At 52.8% G+C, this 17,546-nt stretch overlaps 1 protein-coding gene across 2 annotated transcripts in view; it reads right to left on the bottom strand.

Moving 5' to 3' along the window:
• Window positions 1–8,541, bottom strand: part of SLC24A3 (solute carrier family 24 member 3) — a 115,307-nt gene extending 106,766 nt beyond the window's left edge. For both annotated transcript variants that reach the window (XM_027724196.2, XM_027724198.2), the window contains exon 1: window positions 8,507–8,541. The gene's annotated coding sequence lies outside the window, so the exon portion shown is untranslated. The remainder of the gene's footprint in view (window positions 1–8,506) is intronic.
• Between the last annotated feature and the right edge of the window lie 9,005 nt (window positions 8,542–17,546).

Genomic DNA, 17,546 nt, shown 5'->3' with positions numbered 1-17,546 from the left:
TTGGAAAGGAGCTCTTTGGGACAAGGATTCGTCCCAGCTTGGTTTTCACAAGGCCTGTGAGGACCCTGGCACCAGCCAGTGCACTCAGTACTGCAGCAGGATGGTCCCTGCCCACAGAGACCCAGGATGTGAAACCTGTGCCCCGTCAAAAGATGTGACCCATGGTGCCCTACGCTGGTTCCACCCAGGGGCTGGTCCACCCAGCTGTCCAGCAGCCTACATCCCAGAAAGGACTTCATTCCACCCCGTCAGTGAGACCTCTCCTGGCTGTGCAGTTCAGCAGGGCTGTTGTCCTCCACAGGGCTCTACAGCATCCTCTGCCCCAAGCCCCACCACAGCACTGGGCACCCTCCTGCAGGGAAGAGAGTGGAACCCACGTGTCAAGTAGGATCACAGCCAGAATCCCCACCAGCTCCCAAACTGCATGGCACTCACTGACCACAAAAGCAGGGCATTTAACAGCTCTTTTCTGCTTGCCACCACCCTGGGAGTCGCACATCACGTGTACCTACTCTTTTTTAACAACAGAACTCCATTGCAATGGGCCTTTTTGTACACGTCATGGTGCATAACCTCAAATGGCACAGCTTATGCTCTGCTTTCCCTAAAATGAACTGCTGCACTGTATCAGTGTATGCAACATTCATTTACAAGAGTTTCTTTCTGTCCCATTCTCTCAACAAAATACAAATCAACTATTACGTAGAGGTGCACTGAGAACTGCAGGGTAGGTCTTCTCAGAGGAGAAAGCAATGTCCATGTAAGGCTCGTTTCTCCTCCTGCTTTATGTTACAGGATGTTCTGGCCATCTTAGGGAAAAAAAACCAGTTGAGTCTATCTCTGAATGAGGATTACTTTAACAGCAGACCCTTCAGTTGTTTGTAGCTCAGTTAGCACGTTTTTGGCTTGCGTATCAAAAAGATTCTTTTCCTGGACTTTAGCAGGCTCTTTCCCAGTGGAGCTATCAAAACCTGCTTGCAGTTCTGGTTGGATAGGTGATGCCTGCTGCTGGAGCAAATGCTGAGGATGAGCCTTGGCATACCAACGTTCCCCATAGAGGAGCTCGCTCAGCAATATCAAAACACGTCTTTCTCCTCTTCCAGCACTGCAACAGACGAGATACATTGTGCTGAGGGCAGCAGGACACCCTGGCTATGCACTTCAACCCCTCAGCCACCATGGGGCCACAGGAGCTTCCCGGGGCTGATCCGTAAGGACACGTCAGAACACTCTGGACCGGTGCAAAAACCCATCTGCAGACCTGAGCTCCATGTGAGTCTGACACTCCTGTGCCAGGAGAATCCCAGGCACTTCTCTCGTACCTCAGTTTCCCTTTAGGCTCAGCCCTTATAGTTCGAGGACATGCTTACTTGCCTCATTTCCCCCGACAAGACCACAGGCTGAAGAGTGGCTTGAGTGACGAAGGACCTGGTTAACCTCGTACACACACGAGCCCACGTGAACTCAGGCCCACCCCTTCCCATGCCGCAGGTTAAGCCCTGGTCCCTGGCCTAACTGCCTGTGGGCACACAGACACGGCTCTGAGCCAAAGCACCGCACACGCGACTGCAGGTACAGCGAGGTCAGGCTGACGAAATCCATGCCTCCAGACCCCTTCTCACACCCCTTTGTGCGTAAGAGTGGGTTTTCTCTATGAAAGGTATGTCCCTTTCTCAACACATGCTCACATCCACCAGCACATCACCCGTGCCCCGGCCTGCCACGGGCAGCCTGCAGAGCTGAGCGAGAGGGCAGCGCAGGGCAGGAGGTACAGCTGGAGACACACTCCCACTCCCCTCTCCCCTGGGCCTGTGGGACATTTCCAGGTCCCCATCAGGACCTGGAGACCATCTGCTTCCCACAGGCATGGCTTATAGGCAGATGACATTCCATGTTTGCCAAAAGAGTCCATAAAAGGCAAATAAAGTCCCAGCAAGTACAGTCCCACACAGCTCTCTCCCTGGACACCACATCTGGACTCCTCTTCAACGCTTCCCTTTTTCCAGAAGAACAAGACCCAGGACTTCTCCCCGGAGCCCTTGGTACAGTGTTCCTAGTCTCAGGGATACCTCAAAAAAAAAATATCAGCTTAAACATCTCCAGTCCACATCAAGCTCCTGATTTTAATCCAGCCTGAAGTCATCTCCAGATACTGTGGGCTCCTATTCATCAGCCCTTGTTGCTGGATAACATCCCATTCTGCTCCCTTTCCTTCTTTAGAAATATCATCACTTCCAGAGTCTTCTCAGCCCGCTCCTAAAGAAAAGCCCAGCATCTAGAGATTTTTAAAACTGAGCATTTTGCTGAGATCCAGCCACGCTACAGTACAAACACACTGACTTGCACCTCTTTCCTGTCTTGCAGATGCGCAGATGCTCCTTCGAGGTACCTGGCTCCGCTGCTGAAGCGATGGAGGCCTCACCACCCTGGCAAATACCCAGGTACAGCGGGCTCATCCCAAGGCCATCTCCCTAACAAGGCAGCTCCACCACTATCATTTCCAAGCTGACAAAATCAGGTCTCATTCTCGCTGACTGCTGTGGAGACCTGACCTTCTGTGGAAGATGATGCAAGAAAAGACAGCGCCAGGAGATGGAACTGCCCCCAAGGGGTTTCTAGTAGCTAACTGCAAACACCCAGTCAGGATGCCCTTGGCAGTAAATAACACAAGGACAGGCTGCTCAGGGCTGAAGAAGTCCAGCAGTCCAGCAAGGATCCCACAGGGAGGAGAGGTAGAACACCTGCATCCCTTCAGGCTCAGCCAAGAACCCATTCATGAGCTGCAAATTACATACATTTACCACTTCGTTTTCAAAGGATTTCCCTTTGATGCTGTGAGTAATGCAAACCAGCCACCAAGATTTACTCACCCTGTGACCCTTTTTTCCTGAGAGCATGTCTACAGGACATGATGATTACAGTGGCAGGGCTACAGACACCTGGGCATGCCCAACTGCTTCTTCCCATAAAGCCACAGCAGCGGAAAAAAATTCGGATGAGGTTACCAATGGCTCTTGGCATCAGTCTGACTTGACTCGTGGTAATAGCCAAGGTAAAACCCGGAGCAGAACAAAGCCTCCGAACATCTCCAGTGCTTTCTAAAATCCCAAGCCTAAAGACTGCTCTAGAGAAGGGCAAGGAAGACAAGGCTGGAAAAGGGTAAAACCCCCTTTTATTAAAAAAAAAAAATGCACTGCTGCAGCTCAACTTCCTGGCTGTGGGCTGTGACAAGCAGGGGGGAGAGCACGGCCATGCCAGCACCGAGCAGCTCCACCACTGTGCTCGCAGGAGAATCCTGCAGGGGCTGCCATGAGCTGCTGCACTGGCTTCCAAGCAAGGGTGTAACAAGGTGCATCCCTCAGGCTCTGCACTCAAGGAACCCCACGTGGATTTCATTCCAAAACACAGAACTCCAAGGTTTCTGGGGACAGGTTTCATGAAACCCAGCTCTTTCCTTCAAGTTTTATCTTAGGGAAGGCTCTATGAAAACTAAATTTTTTATACTTCCTTGTGGACAAGAGAGTTAGAAAGGGTAACTTAAATTACTCCAAAGGAACGAAAACCATAAAAAAAACCACATTTATTTTTCTAGCCACCATAAAGTTGCCATCAATTTAAAGAAGAACAGAGACAAAACAGAGAAGAGTGCCCTGGGACAGGCTAATACCTATAAGCAGGTCAGCTCCAGGGGTGAGAGGAGTTTTCCAAACTGCAGGGCTGACTGCTGAGCTCCTAAATGACCCTCTCCCACCCCAGGACAGTTTGTTTTCCACAGTCTCCCTCCCAGGAGCCTACAGACACAAGTACCCGTCACATGAACATATGAGAGGTCCAGCCAAGCCTTTTGAGGATCTCTGACCAAAAATGGGCCAAATGACCAGCCTGCCTCCTCTAAGTACGGACCATTTAAGACTAACAGCAGGAGGGAACCACTGAAAAAGGGCTGGGACAGAACCAACAAACCATGCCCACCTCACCATGAGCTCTGCTGTTCTGATCACAGCCACCACCCAAGGGCTCTCTGGCTTGTTAATGCCCTTCACCGAGTCATTTTAGAGTGCTAATTTGGCAGAAACCCCCCTGTATTTATCCTGGGCTAGCTTCCTGCTGGGTTAGCTTGCTGAGAAGGCTCAGCTAAGGGCCACTGCCACGCCAGAGCACGAGCCACGGACAGGGCAGGACTGAACCCGGACAGCTCAATCAGCTCAGGCAGGTGTGGAGCACAAACCTACATGGAATAACAGCTGTTGGGGCTTTCTGCTCCTCACCCTCTCACAGCCTTGTGTTCACTCTGTGAGCAGCTGGGGTGGCCAGCATCCCTCTGCTCCCATGTCCTGCTGGAGCCAGAGCTCCTGAGCATCCTGCATCCACGTCCCAAGCACCAGGTTCCTGTGGTTCCAGGTGGTGTGCCAGAGTCTACCTCAGGCACCCAACTTTGGGAAATCAGCCAGCCCGGCGTGCAGCCCGGCACTTCCCTAACGTTTTAATCCAGTGGACTCCAAACAGGAGCGGAGATCTGGACATTTCTAAGGCAGTTCTTCAGGGAGACCCTGCAGCTGGCCCAGACCCACAGCCAGTTGTACAAGCCCGAAGCAGATGCTGACAGCCAAGCACAGCTTTAAGCAGGTTCCCCCACGTCCCCCCAGGCACTGCCGTGTGCCCCATCCCTGCCACCCCTCGAGCTGCTCGGCTCAAGAGCTCAGTCCCACTCGGCTGTTGGTGCAGGACCTTGAACAAGTACTAAATAAATGAACAAGTCATTTCCTGCAAGGCCAAACAAGTTCCCTGCCAAAGAGGTCACATACCACACTCTGGCCTGATGCCTCTCCTGAGTTTATGAGGGTAAATTCCCACATCCAGGGGTCCAACGATTACAGCATTACATCTGGGCTAGGATTACTCGCACTGGAGCTTGGATTACGCTCTGCTGGAGAGGTGAGGAAAACAACTGCTTTTGTGCTTTCATTGCATGACCTCTAAAGTTCGGTTTGGGTTTCTTGGTTTGCACAAACTAAAACATTCAAATGAAATCAGGGAGTTTTCACTTAACTCCCAGCCAGAGGACCAGGATCTGTCACACCAAGGTTCTTCAACGTTATTTTGGCAGTAAGGAGATCTGTAAGGAAAAGCCCTCTGAGGCAGGGCCCGTGACAAAGCGGTCAGGAGGAAACAGCCTACGTGGCTCATTCCAGTCCTGTGAGCTCCTCCAGCCACACAGGGGTGCAAGGCAGACATGCCAGGATCTTTGCTCCCATCTCCCACCACACCATCCAGGATCGCTCAGAGGCTTTCTGTGAATGTGTTCTCATGACACAGATGCTCTCAACCCTCCACAGGCCACAAGGACCAGGCAATTATCAGTCCTGTGAAAACAGCCTGAGCTTTGGATTTGGGGTAATTCTCAGAGCCAGTCAAAATGCAGGCCTTGCTCCACCCCTCTAAATACTTCACTCCCAATCAAGTTAAAACAAGACTTATAAGCAACCCAAATCTTCCATGCTTGAATCACACAGGCAACTCCATGTGCTTGGATGTGCCCATCCCCATGAGTAAGGCCTGCAGAATCGGACCCAGCTTTCCCTTACCCTCCTGCCAAAAACACAGGAACACAGAAAGAAGAAAAGAAAAACCCACTGACTGATGCCCCTGCTATTTTTGCTGTCTGACAGCAAACTGGTAAAAGGCCTGACTCAGAAGCCTCTCTTGAAAAACCTGAATCATTACTATTTGAGAGATGGTCTCATGTAATGAAGTCTCCACTCCTCCTTCTCTTTAGAAGAGAGAATTTGAGTCAGACTAATGGGGGGGGACAAAAAAGGAAAAAAAAAAAAAGAACTTCATGCTTCCTTTGGCTCTTTCTGCAAGGATGGCAGGGTCACTCAGTCCAGCAGTTGGCAGCTGGACTTGGGGTCTGTAGGGCCGTGTTTGATCTCAGTTACACCTCTCAGTTACCAATGTGACTCTCTTAACGTGAGAGCATAACCACAGAGTTACACTGCCTGAAGAGAGAAAGAGGCATCCCAGCTGTATGTTCACTGCCCGGATAAACTATGGGAACTTGGATTTCTTCTTAATATGCACTGTATCTATTTCTGAAAACCTGAGCCTTGTGGAATATAGAGATCATTGGAATGAGCCTCATATAAACATTATAATGTTTTAACACTTTGTTATTACGCATCATTTAGCATCAGGAGATCTCAAAGCCACTTAGACAAAGAGCCTCCTTTTCAAGACCCAGCCAAACGAGACACGGAGAGATTAAGTCCCTCAGAAAAGCAGTGGGAGGCACCACAAGAGAAACCCAGAACTTGTGCCCTGTCCCCGAGAGTTGCTCACTCCAGATGGTTCATCAATTAAAACACTGTGGTTACCTGCCTCTCCAGAAGGGTTCTAGCCTGTTTCCTGCAGGGAGATGCAGTACACACACTTCACAGAGGAGGCTCTGGCACCTCACACCCCTCTGCACACACAGGTCACCACTGACCTGAAAAGCCATGCTCCTCCAGATCCAGGCCACAGCCAGCCAGTGCCTGAGGGGAGGGGGACTGACTGAGAAAACCAGCAGCATTAAAAATGACAATGTATCATCCTAAAAGGTGATTCAAGCCTGGGGTTACCGAGCTGGATCACACCTCCACGCGAAGGCTCTCCAGGAGCAGCAGCCACTCCAGCACCTCCACTGCAGCCGAGCAAAGCCCACACCCGGCCTGACACTGTGGGTCCCTCTGGCAGCAAGGGCACGAGGGAGCCGTGCCAGCCCCACACACCACGAGTGCCCCAAACGGCACAGCAAACACCACCCCGGAGCGCAGGGATGGAGAGGCCACTCCACACCGCAGCGCTGCAGTCCAGTCAAAAGTTCGTGCTGGATCTCAAACCCCCCATTTTTATGTGGGAAAAATACTGAAATCGATAAACAGAAGCACACCTTTGCACCTCCCGCCCACAAAGGCCAGAGAGCATCAGGCTGTAGGCGAGGCTCCCCAGAGAGCCTGGTCACTTTGGGCCCCTGCAGAGCCAGCGGATGCAGTGGGCACTGTGGAAAATTTCCACCTGTAAAACGATTCTTCTCCTTGTCACTGCCAGCTCTGCATGGCTGCAGGCACACAGGGCGCCGGGTCTATTGTGCCATTTCTCACCTCTCAGGCTAATTTTAAGCAAACTCTGATCACAACATGAGATGGGCTCCCAAACTGAAGCAAAACAGCGAGAGCTCTGACACAAGTTTGCAGCACCAGCTGGGAAACGTTTGGGCAGCTCAAGCAGAGCACAGACACATGCACCTGTGGCACTGCCATTTACAGCCAACGGAGCTCCCTTTGCATCAGCAGGGACCCTAAAACACGGGAGGGGAATCCACACTGCCCTTCAGGGAGAGGAGTGCACTCTGCCCCTTCTAAAACAGGCCTCAAATTTACCATGTCATTTACAGTTTTTCACATGGCAAAGGCGAGCAGCATGCAGCCAGTCTGCTCTGCTGGAGATGGATCATGACAGAAAGGAGGAAGAGAGCACAAGTCTGGCGCACACCTTCGAACCAGCAGCCTTGACGTTTAGGTAAAGGAAGGATGGACACTGGTGTCACACATCCACGTCTACCGTACAGGTAGACCTAAACATAATTCAGTACATGCACACACTCCTGTTTACTTACAACGATGCTCATGTCTTTCCTGGCCTTACTCCTCGGAAGGAATCACCACGTTTGAGAGAAAAAGCTTAAGTTTTAGAAGACACGTACAAAAAAAAAAAGACAATTAGATTAATTTGAGGGCATTCAAGTCCTGAGCCTTAAAAAACCATCCGAACATCGTTACACTCCATCAGAAACACTGCGCTGAAGCCTTAGCTGGTGTTTGTGCTCTTCCCTAAACATCAGAGCATTCCTCACACCATGCTGGACACCGTGAAACCCTTTAGACACGTCTGTTTATTTAAAAAGCAAATTCGAGTCACGGAGGGGTACGCTCTCCTTCGCTAAAAGGAAAATAAGCCGTGGCTAAATTCTGCTTACACTCAAAGAGCTGCGAAGCGAAACGCGGAGCGGTCCCGATCGCCCCGCGCGCGGCCGGTGCCCGGCGGGCAGGGGACACCCGGACCGAGGGCAGGGGACACCCGGACCGAGGGCACGGTCCCGCCGCCTCGGCCTCGCCCCCGGGACCCCGCTCCGACCGCCCCGAGCCCTCCGCGCCCCCGAGCCCGCGGCCGCCGGGCGGGCCCCGCTCCGCCCCGCCGAGCTCCGACCTCCGGCAACTTGCGCTCCCCTCCGCCCGCGGAGCCGCCGCGCCCCCGGCGCACAACGCCCCGGCCCGGCCGGGCCCCGGCGCGGACCCCCGGCGAGGGGAGCCCCGGCTGCCCCGGCCCCCGCTCCCTCCCTCCGCAGCCCGGCTCCCCCGGCCCCGGCGGCCCGGCCGCGCTGCCGCCCCCCGGCGCGGCCCCGCTCTCCCGGCCCCGCACCGCCGGCCCCGCTCTCCCGGCCCCGCTCTCCCGGCCCCGCACTCACCGCCGCGCGCGGCCGCGCCGCCGGCCAGCAGCAGGGCCAGGGCGGCCAGCACGCCCAGCTGCCCCCGCAGCAGCTCCCCTCGCCCTCGCCGCCGCCGCAGCCGCCGCCGCTCCACCGCCGGGGCGCCCATCGCGGCCGCTCCGCTGCGCTCCGACCGCTCCCCGCGCCGCGCCGAGCCCCGCCGGGCTCCGCAGCACCGCCCCCGACCGCCCCGCACCGCCCGCCCCTGCACGGGCGGGACGGGGCGGGGACGGCCGGGCTGGGGGGCACTGCCCTCAGCCCACTGCCCGCTGCTCCCAACCCACTGCCTACTGCCCTCAGCCCTCAGCCCACTGCCCGCTGCTCCCAACCCACTGCCTACTGCCCACTGCCCTCAGCCCACTGCCCGCTGCTCCCAACCCACTGCCTACTGCCCACTGCCCTCAGCCCACTGCCCACTGCCGTCAGCCCGCTGCCCGCTGCTCCCAACCCACTGCCCACTGCCCTCAGCCCACTGCCCGCTGCTCCCAACCCACTGCCTACTGCCCACTGCCCTCAGCCCACTGCCCGCTGCTCCCAACCCACTGCCTACTGCCCTCAGCCCACTGCCCACTGCTCCCAACCCACTGCCTACTGCTCCCAACCCACTGCCCACTGCTCACTGCCCACTGCTCACTGCTCACTGCTCCCAACCCACTGCCCCCAGCCCACAGCCCAGGGCTTGCACCACCCACAGGGGTCCAGCTGCGGGCACAACCCAGCCTGGCCTCAGGTTCGCTGGGCATCGTTCCCTCGCTCCCACCACAGCTCCCAACCCCGCTGGGGCACTGGGGCACGGGACAGCCCATGCACAGCCGCTCCATCCTTCTGCTGCTGGGGCTCCCAGGTTGGAGGAGCTGGGCTGGCCGGAACCTTTCCTCTGTCTGTAAAGTCATGATTAGTATTGCAACAGTAATGCAGGTATCTGTGGGCTCTGCTGAGCCAGGGGTGTTGTGCACACACACGGGAACAGCTGCCTCTGCAGGGTCCACAGTGGTGCAGGCACACCATTATCCAGGAAGGGCACTGGAATTACATGATGGATCTACCTTTTTTGTTTGGAGAGCCACCTTCAGCTGAGATGAACAGCACGGTAGATGGAATATCTCTGTTCCTATAGTCTGTTTCCCAAGAGCTGCCATGGCTCATGACACAGACAGAAACAAAAGTAAACATCGCTGCAAATATTTTTGATTAGTTATTAAGCACTCTAGTTAGAGAGGGTCTCCTTTCTGAGTAGCACCATCAGTTTCTTGTGATTCTGAAGCTGGCCAGCGGGGCAGTTTCCAGCTCTGCTCTTGTACATTTACCGGCTGTGCTCCTCCACACAACTTCAGCAACACTGCTGTCCCTGTTGGTCCTGGGTAGGCAGAGCCAGCTCCCATCCAGACAGTAAATGGAGTTAACAACTGGCCTAGGATGTAACTATGGAAGAGGTGTTTTGTTTTGGTTTGTGTTTTTTTCCGGATAGGATACACTCCCTTCCCTCTGGCAGGGCAGGTTTTATCCCATGGTAAACAACTGTGAAACCTGTAGCGCTGTGAAACACTTCAGCAAGTCACCCCAACTTACAAAAGAGATCCTGGCTGTCCCACTGCTGGCTCCAACTGATGCCATGGGAAAGCAATCAACCCACTGTGAGGTGAGAGGAGTTTGGGGGTGAACATCCCCATTGCCGACACCACAGAGCACTGTGGCAGTGCTCCCAAAATACTCCCTTTAAATCTAAATGTCTATTTGAAGTCTGTAACTTCTCAAAAATGTGAGCCTGAGAGTCACTGCAAAATCATTACTCTCTCCTCCATCACAGGCCTCCTCTTGTCCCGTTACAGGGCTGTTCATAAATACCAGGCGTGAGCTCGCTCCCTGGAGAATTGAGACTGGGAATATCTGGGAAGCTTAGGAACAAATTTCCCATTCAGAATTACGAAGTAATTTAACAAATTCCTTACTAGCATAGTGAGTACTAGCTCCTGAAACATCTCCATTTCTGGGGAGCAATAAGACAGGAGAATTCCCTCTTCTCTCCCACTAATAAACTGGTGTGTGGGTGGAACAGGCTTTGAACTGCTCCGTCTGCAGGAAGAAACAGAAGGAAGGGAATTGCCATAGATGTTACTCTTATGAAAGAAAAGCTTTATCTTCTACAGGAGTCTTCTACAAGAAAAAACAACTGCTAGAGAAAGAACAGATGTAACTAAGATGCTGCTGAACATTATAGAGTTTACTTTAAATCATCTCTGCCACTTTCATCTTTTCACTCTTGCTTCCCTTCTGACCATTTCAGTACTCTTCAAGGATCATCTCTTGACCACCTAATGCATGAGCAGTGCAGGAACTTAATAACCTGTCACCTTTAGGCCATCAGATCACACCTACATGCCACCTGACTCCTCCTGCTTTAAAAAAAGAAAAGGTATCTGATGATCTCAGCACTCTTTGGGTGCCGATCAGCAAAGGTGCAGATCAGAGGTGCTGTGGCTGTTGGAGCTGGTTGCAGGTAGCAGAGCTTCCATGTGTTCTTTGGAGTTCCTTCTGCAATCCAAGAGAGGAAATCCTATTTAGCTGGCTCAGCACCAGCTGGGCTGAGGGTGGGAGACAGATGCACGAACATCTCCTCTTACACTATCATAGTCTCTGTAGGGCAGGAGCTGCTGCTGCTTTCAGCAACTGCTCACAGGTTCCAGCCAATGTCTGGGTACCTGTGTGTGGTGGGATCCTACCCAAAATAACAGCAGAAGGACTGTCAGTCTGATACTCTTGTTGGACCCATCAGGCCAGGAGCCAGTCTTAACGCCAAACTGAACAGGACTGACTTGTAAGTCTGAATCAGTGTAATGGTGTTCAAGTGTGGATGAAACTTCACCTTGGGGCTGAAAAAGAGCAGAGGTGCTAAGGAAAGTCTTCCTTTCCCAGCCATATCCTGCAAGGCTTTACTGATGCACACACATTCTGCACAGGTCACTGCTGGCATCTCTGCTTGCTGCCAGGTGGACCATTCTCCAAGGAGGGCCATGGGCACTCCAGAGGAGGTTCCCTTAGCTCTGCAAGGGCCCTAGGAAGGTTCCCACAGAGCTGGCTCTCAGAGGGGCAGGAAGAGGTGCTCCTGTTTCTTTCCAGAGCCTCATCACAGTATAAAACCACATAAAGCATTAGGAGAAAACCGTGTAAATCACAGGATACAGATGTGCAGAGATGACAGCCAGATGTGCCTTAGCGGAGCTAAGGAGCAGTCACGACTGTTGCAAGGAGAGCAAACAGCCTCGCGTACTTGGCGTTTTCCCCTGCAAGCCATGCCAAGTTCTGCTCTTCAGACCAAATAGAGATTTTCTTCTGTTTGGACTGGCAGATTATGCTCACAAAGAGCTTTCAACTCTGGAGAAAAATATTTGGGATTCATGCAGAGCGGAATGTTTCGGTGTACACTGGCCAGTCAGAACCCAGCTGCCAGGGATGGTGATCCCCAACTGGCGGGCAGCACCCCGGGTCCACTCGGAGGGCTGACGGGGGATGGACACCAGTACGTGAGAGTGGTCCTGGAGCTTTGGCCAAACACGGACAGGGGCACCATCAGGCTGGGGTTGGGCAGTGCTTCCCAGCAGAGACCACCCTGAGGCACCTGCGTGGCACAATCACCAAGTCTTGCTGCTGTTGCTCACACAGAACTGCTGTGGAGACCCACCTGAGCAGTGCGGGTGGCCCAGAAAGGACAGTGGGGGGTTCCTTGCACTTTCAGTCCAGGCTCTGCTTTTCCAGCACAGCCCCCGAGCCCTTGCTCCCACTCTCTGCCTACACAGAAAGCCTCACCCTTCTCCTCAGGCGTCACCTGGCGCACACACACGTTAGCTGGTTGTACATCCACTCTGAGCTTCGGTGTCAGGGCTGCGGTGCCTGAGCACAGCTGCAGTTCAAGGTTCAAAGCAACAGCCTCTCAGCAGGACAGGGGTAGCTCAGCGTGGTTGCTCGTCTCCTGTGAAGTAAGACAGGCTGGCTTACACCAGCTGTTTAATCTGCAAGCCTTAGGCACACACACATCCTCTGCAAGCCACAGAGAGGATGCAATTAAGCACTCTGCTGATTACCGCTGGTGGCAGCTCCCTCCTTCCTGCCTGGGATCCCTCGGTGAGCAGAAAGCCTGTGTGGGTGATCCTCCCCTGCTCCCACGTGGAGTTCCGTGTCTGAATGAGCCAGTTCCAGTAAATCCGACCAGCCTTGCCCTGAGAGAGGTCAGGGGGTGGGTGTACACAGGGATGTCACTGCGAGCTGGTGGTCAGCAGCTGAAGGCAGGATGCCTTTCCTCAGCTCCTGGCAGTGCCACGTGCAGTGATGACAAACCACCTCTTTTCAGTCACCACCTCTTTTCAGTCACCACTCATACTCTGGGTTCAGAGTGGTTCAAAAGGTTGCCCAGCTGAGGCAATTTCCATGTAAAAACAGTTTACAGTAGTTTAGGCTATGCCTGTCCCCATTTGATTTAAGAGCATTTAAATAAGTTTGCATATGCTTAGATAAAACAGCTTAAGGTCACAGCCTTGGATAAAGCTGAGTGTCCTCCTTCTGAAGGCTGGCAACTCTCCTCACTGAAAAGCTTGAGCAAAAGTGTTTGCAGTTACAGCCTTTGGGTGATTCGAGGTTTCAGGGAATCATTGGTATGACCCCAAATCTTCCTGCAGCCTGAGGGAGGCCCATCTCCATCACAGAGCCAACAAACCCACCCTCCTGTGCTCCCCAGGTGATCCCTCGGGCAGGCCCACCAGAAGTACTTGCAGGGTGGGAACACCTGCTGTGCCCAGGTAGCTCACCACGGGCTCCACGGCAGCCTGACAGCCCCCGTGCCCTGCCAGAGCAAGAAAGGAGGGCTGGCAGCAGGGCAGCACACAGCCACGGACAAGGACATTTGTCTCCTCTGGGTTTGGGGCTGCGGAATAGAGGAAGTGACCCGGGGAAGAGTGAAGAGAACAACACCGAGGCAGCGGGTCCATTCTCAGGACGTGCCCACAGCACCCGTGCTGTTTGTCTGTCCCGGCAGGCAGCAGAGGGAATGCACTCTCCCTCTTTTAGCTCTCTAGGAAAACCAACAAGGCTGTTACAGAGCTGAATTCTGGCTTGCCTTCTGCCAGAGGGTTCTGGTGGCTAAAGGAGGGCAGCAGCATCTGGCTCCCACACTCCTGTACTGTACTCTATCTCAGACATACTTTCTAAAGCTTTCCATGTCTTCCCTCCTTGACTCAGATTCATGATTAACTACACACATGAGCAAGCAAACTAAAGAAATAATATACACTGTATTTGTATGTGTATATAATATTAGTCCCTTTTTGAGGCTTGGAGATATTTTCTTCTCCAGCCCCCTTTTTAGGTGCTATTTTCCCTTACTGAGGCCAGCAGGATGGCAGCCAGAGAGGCAGGACAGAGCAGGACAGCCCTTCCCTGTCAGAGCCCCCGAGAACTTTCGGACAGACACTGTGCTCCCTTCCCAGGGCTGTTTGTCCCAGTACTCAAGTCTCTGCTATCGGCATGTCTTTGGGAATATCTTGTGGCAAGGAGAAGCAATTACCAAATTGAGTGTGCGGAGCATAAAAGCCAACTAGGGTTCTTTCTGGATGAAAGAGGCAATAAAAATGCTGGTATTAATAGAAAAATATTTGTTACTTCATGGGATATCAGGGCTTCCTGTGGTTTGAGGCTGCGTCTTGCATAGCTCGTTGCTGAACGCCTCAGGATGACTCTTCCCTTTTTTTCTTTCAGCAGCAGCCTGTTGGCTCTCCAGCCAGTGATCTGGTTCACAAACAGTGGTTCTGTGCCTCCTTATCAGCCGTCCTCGTGCTCCTCTCCCCTTCCGCAGCCCGCGCCGGCGCACATGGGCCGTGCTGTGTCCGCCTGCACCCTGCCTGCAGAGACTGCACAGTGACAGCTGGGCTGTAGGAAAGCTGCTGCTCTACCTGCCTGATAGCACTGGAAAAACAGCAGCGTTTAACAAAATTAAAGGACAGAAAATTCAAAACAAATGCAAATTAAAATCCTACTACGTGCACTGGAATTGCCCCGGAGGGCCCTCTGCCACAGCGAGCTATTTCTGAGGCCAAAAAAATTACTGAAAAGCAGAAGAAGGATGGGTAACTAGGTAAATATTGAGAATAGCAGTGTCAGAATGAATCCTAACATTTGTATATCCAAAGTTCACAGTTTACAGCTTGTAAAAGTCTAAGAAAACAAAAAGGATCGTGAAATCTAATATAAATCTCAGATCACCACCAACCCACCTGCTCCTTTACTGCTGAACCCCTCCTCGGTGGCCTGCTGTCCTCCAAAAAGCATCACAGGTTGGCAACACTGGTGGGATGCCAGTCTCTGCCCCCATGTTCCTCATGTATCCCTGTCCCCCAGTGCCCATCCTTGCAGACAACAACTCACAGAGACTGCTCACACAATTTTTTCCCCTCAGGCTCTATGAAAGCACCTTCTCTTTTCTGCCTTTCTTGGACTCTCCTGTGACTTCCTTAGAATCATTTAAGCTGAAAAATATCTCTAAGACTGTCGAGTCCAACTGTTATCCCAGCATTGCCGATTCCTTGTTGAACACAAGCACTTGATAAGCCCTCTAGGACAGAAACTCTTCTCTGCCTCAAGCTGCTAATGCAGCACTTTCCAGCATCACAGGCAGAGCCACAGCGAGTCACCAGCATCCCAGCAGCCAGGATGTGAGTTATGAGTGAGGCACACCTGGGTCCTGCTGATGCATCACAGCTCGTGGCATGCGGATGGGTCAGGAGGCAGGTGGAGACCTGCTGTGGGGACTGTGACCACGCACTGCTCAGCAGCAGCACAGCCCAGCAGGCTCGACCCTCCTGGGGAGCTGTGTGTGCCCAGGAGAGCCAGAGAGCTCAGAGCTGCTCCCCAAGATGCCATGGCAAGGTCCTGGGAGAGGCTGTGCCCACCCACACAGAGGATCCCATCCTGCACAGCTGCTGCCCTCCCCCGCTTTGTCCCTGCCAGTCCACTGCTTCTCCTCATCCCTGCATGGCAGCACTGCCACCTTCCTGCACTTCAGTCTGTCCCCCAGCTTGGGAATGTCCTCGAGTTACCAAGGGCATGTTCTGGCCACCCCACAGGCCTCTCATAAGGACCGAACAGCACCAGCCTGCAAGGAGCACTTCCTTCCACAGCCCAGCTTGGTGTCTCTGGCAGATCCTGGCCGTGGGCCCCTCCAGGGTCCCCATCGCCTCAGCAGAGGTGGCTGCCCTTGGGTGACCCCAGCGGTCTCTCTCAGGTCCCTCTGTGTGACTTTCCTTCAGAGAGCAGATGAATCTTCCTCTCCTCCACCCTCTCAGCAGCGTGCCTGGTGTTAGTGAAGGCTGGAAAGGGTGACTGCCAGCAGGAGAGGAACGCACGGTCTGCAGCAGAGGAGCAAGAGCTTTCAGCCCCAGGGGCTGTTTGTTCCCTTCACACTGGAAGGACCTGTACGTGGCAGAGATCCCCGGGATGATCTGTGGGTTGGTATCCGAAACTGGCTCATCAGCACTTCACACACACGAGCTGATGCAATCGGATCCCAGCGCTGCAGCCTCATCAGATAATCCACAATTACGAGAAGCAATGGCGCTGCTTGGCTGAACGAGCTGAACTTACTGGCCCAGCTGAAGTAGCTTAATTAAAGTCACTGGAAGGAAGCTGTGATCATCCTTCCTGTGAGTAGAGATACCCACAGGTTTATTGCTCACCATTTTTTCTCCCAATTCCAGATGTAAAAGATGGAGAAGCAGTTTATGTAGGAAGCTTCACTGGCATCCTGAACTGTGAATGAAACATGCCTGGGTTGACAGAAAACCAAGACAGAGTTCACTGGGCTGTTACCCCCTGCCCAGCAGTGACCCTCACTTACCTGCCTATAAATGTGTTGACAAAATTCTTCACCAGTTCTAAGCAACAGAGCACAAATATGTTAGAAGACCCCTCCTGTTGTGGAGATTAACTCTCACTTGCAGAAGAGGTGGTGATAGCATGCAAACAGATCAACTCCTGCTCAGACTCAGTTCCAGCCACATTCCAGTCTCAGATTTATCAAGGGATGCATCTTGGAGCACACAGGTTGCTCCTGGAGACATCTAGTGAGGTAGCAGTGTAATGCAAACCAGCACAGGCACCCAAAACATTCCTGTGGAGAACTGTGACCCCATGCCCACTGAGAGCTGTGAGTCCTGTGCAATGTATGAAACAGGGTGTCAAATTTCTGGTCTCTAAGACGCACCTCTCCAGCTCTGTTAACAAAATCTTTCATTCTCTGTGGTATCAGATTTATTTATCTTATGCTGAACACAACAGGCTTAAACACACGTCTGTGCACACACACTTTAACTGCTCCACTGCTTAACAGGCACTTCTACATGTTAATTACACCAAAGTTAAATATGTACAAGACCGCTTTTAAAACTTTAAAGAAATAGTTTAAAACTACCCTAAAGGTATACGAAGCAGCAGGGAGTTCACCAAAGCACATTTCACCTTCCAAACAAGCGGATTACATGAAAGCTGTGGTAGAGCTGTTGTATATTGCTGGTAAAAGAGCTCTGATTACCTTTTAGTCATTAAGTCCTTCAGCAGTTCAACTGAGTAAATACCAGGGTCTCACAGGCAATGTTTGTTTACATGTAATGGAGGAAACAAAGGAGTTCCTCACTGTCTCATCTCCTCGATGCCACCTCAGCCTAGGGTAGCTAAAACATTTACCCCAGCTGCGGACACACAGCTGATTTACATGGCAGCAGGTGAGCTTTGGAGAAACAGTTTGTCACCTGCACAACTGGCGTGGCCTGACCTACATAAAACAAGGACAGCAAACCAGCACCCTGACGTACATCAGTGCTTTGCTTAACTAGACTGATACATTTGTGCCTGAAAATTGGCATCCGTTATTCAGTCAAACTGATTTTCAACTTCTATCACAAAGCTGTATTTTCAAAACCTCTCAGAAATGGGCCGCTCCCTCCAAAGAGCCGTGGCACCCAACTGCCCTGGAATGGCA

The sequence above is a fragment of the Pipra filicauda genome, unplaced genomic scaffold (genome assembly GCF_003945595.2).
Source record: "Pipra filicauda isolate LSUMZ 115617 unplaced genomic scaffold, ASM394559v2 scaffold435_size564288_pilon, whole genome shotgun sequence".
NCBI classification, from domain to species: Eukaryota; Metazoa; Chordata; class Aves; order Passeriformes; family Pipridae; genus Pipra; species Pipra filicauda.
The sequence above is the reverse complement of the archived record's forward strand: the minus strand, read 5'-3'. Positions and strand labels throughout refer to the sequence as shown.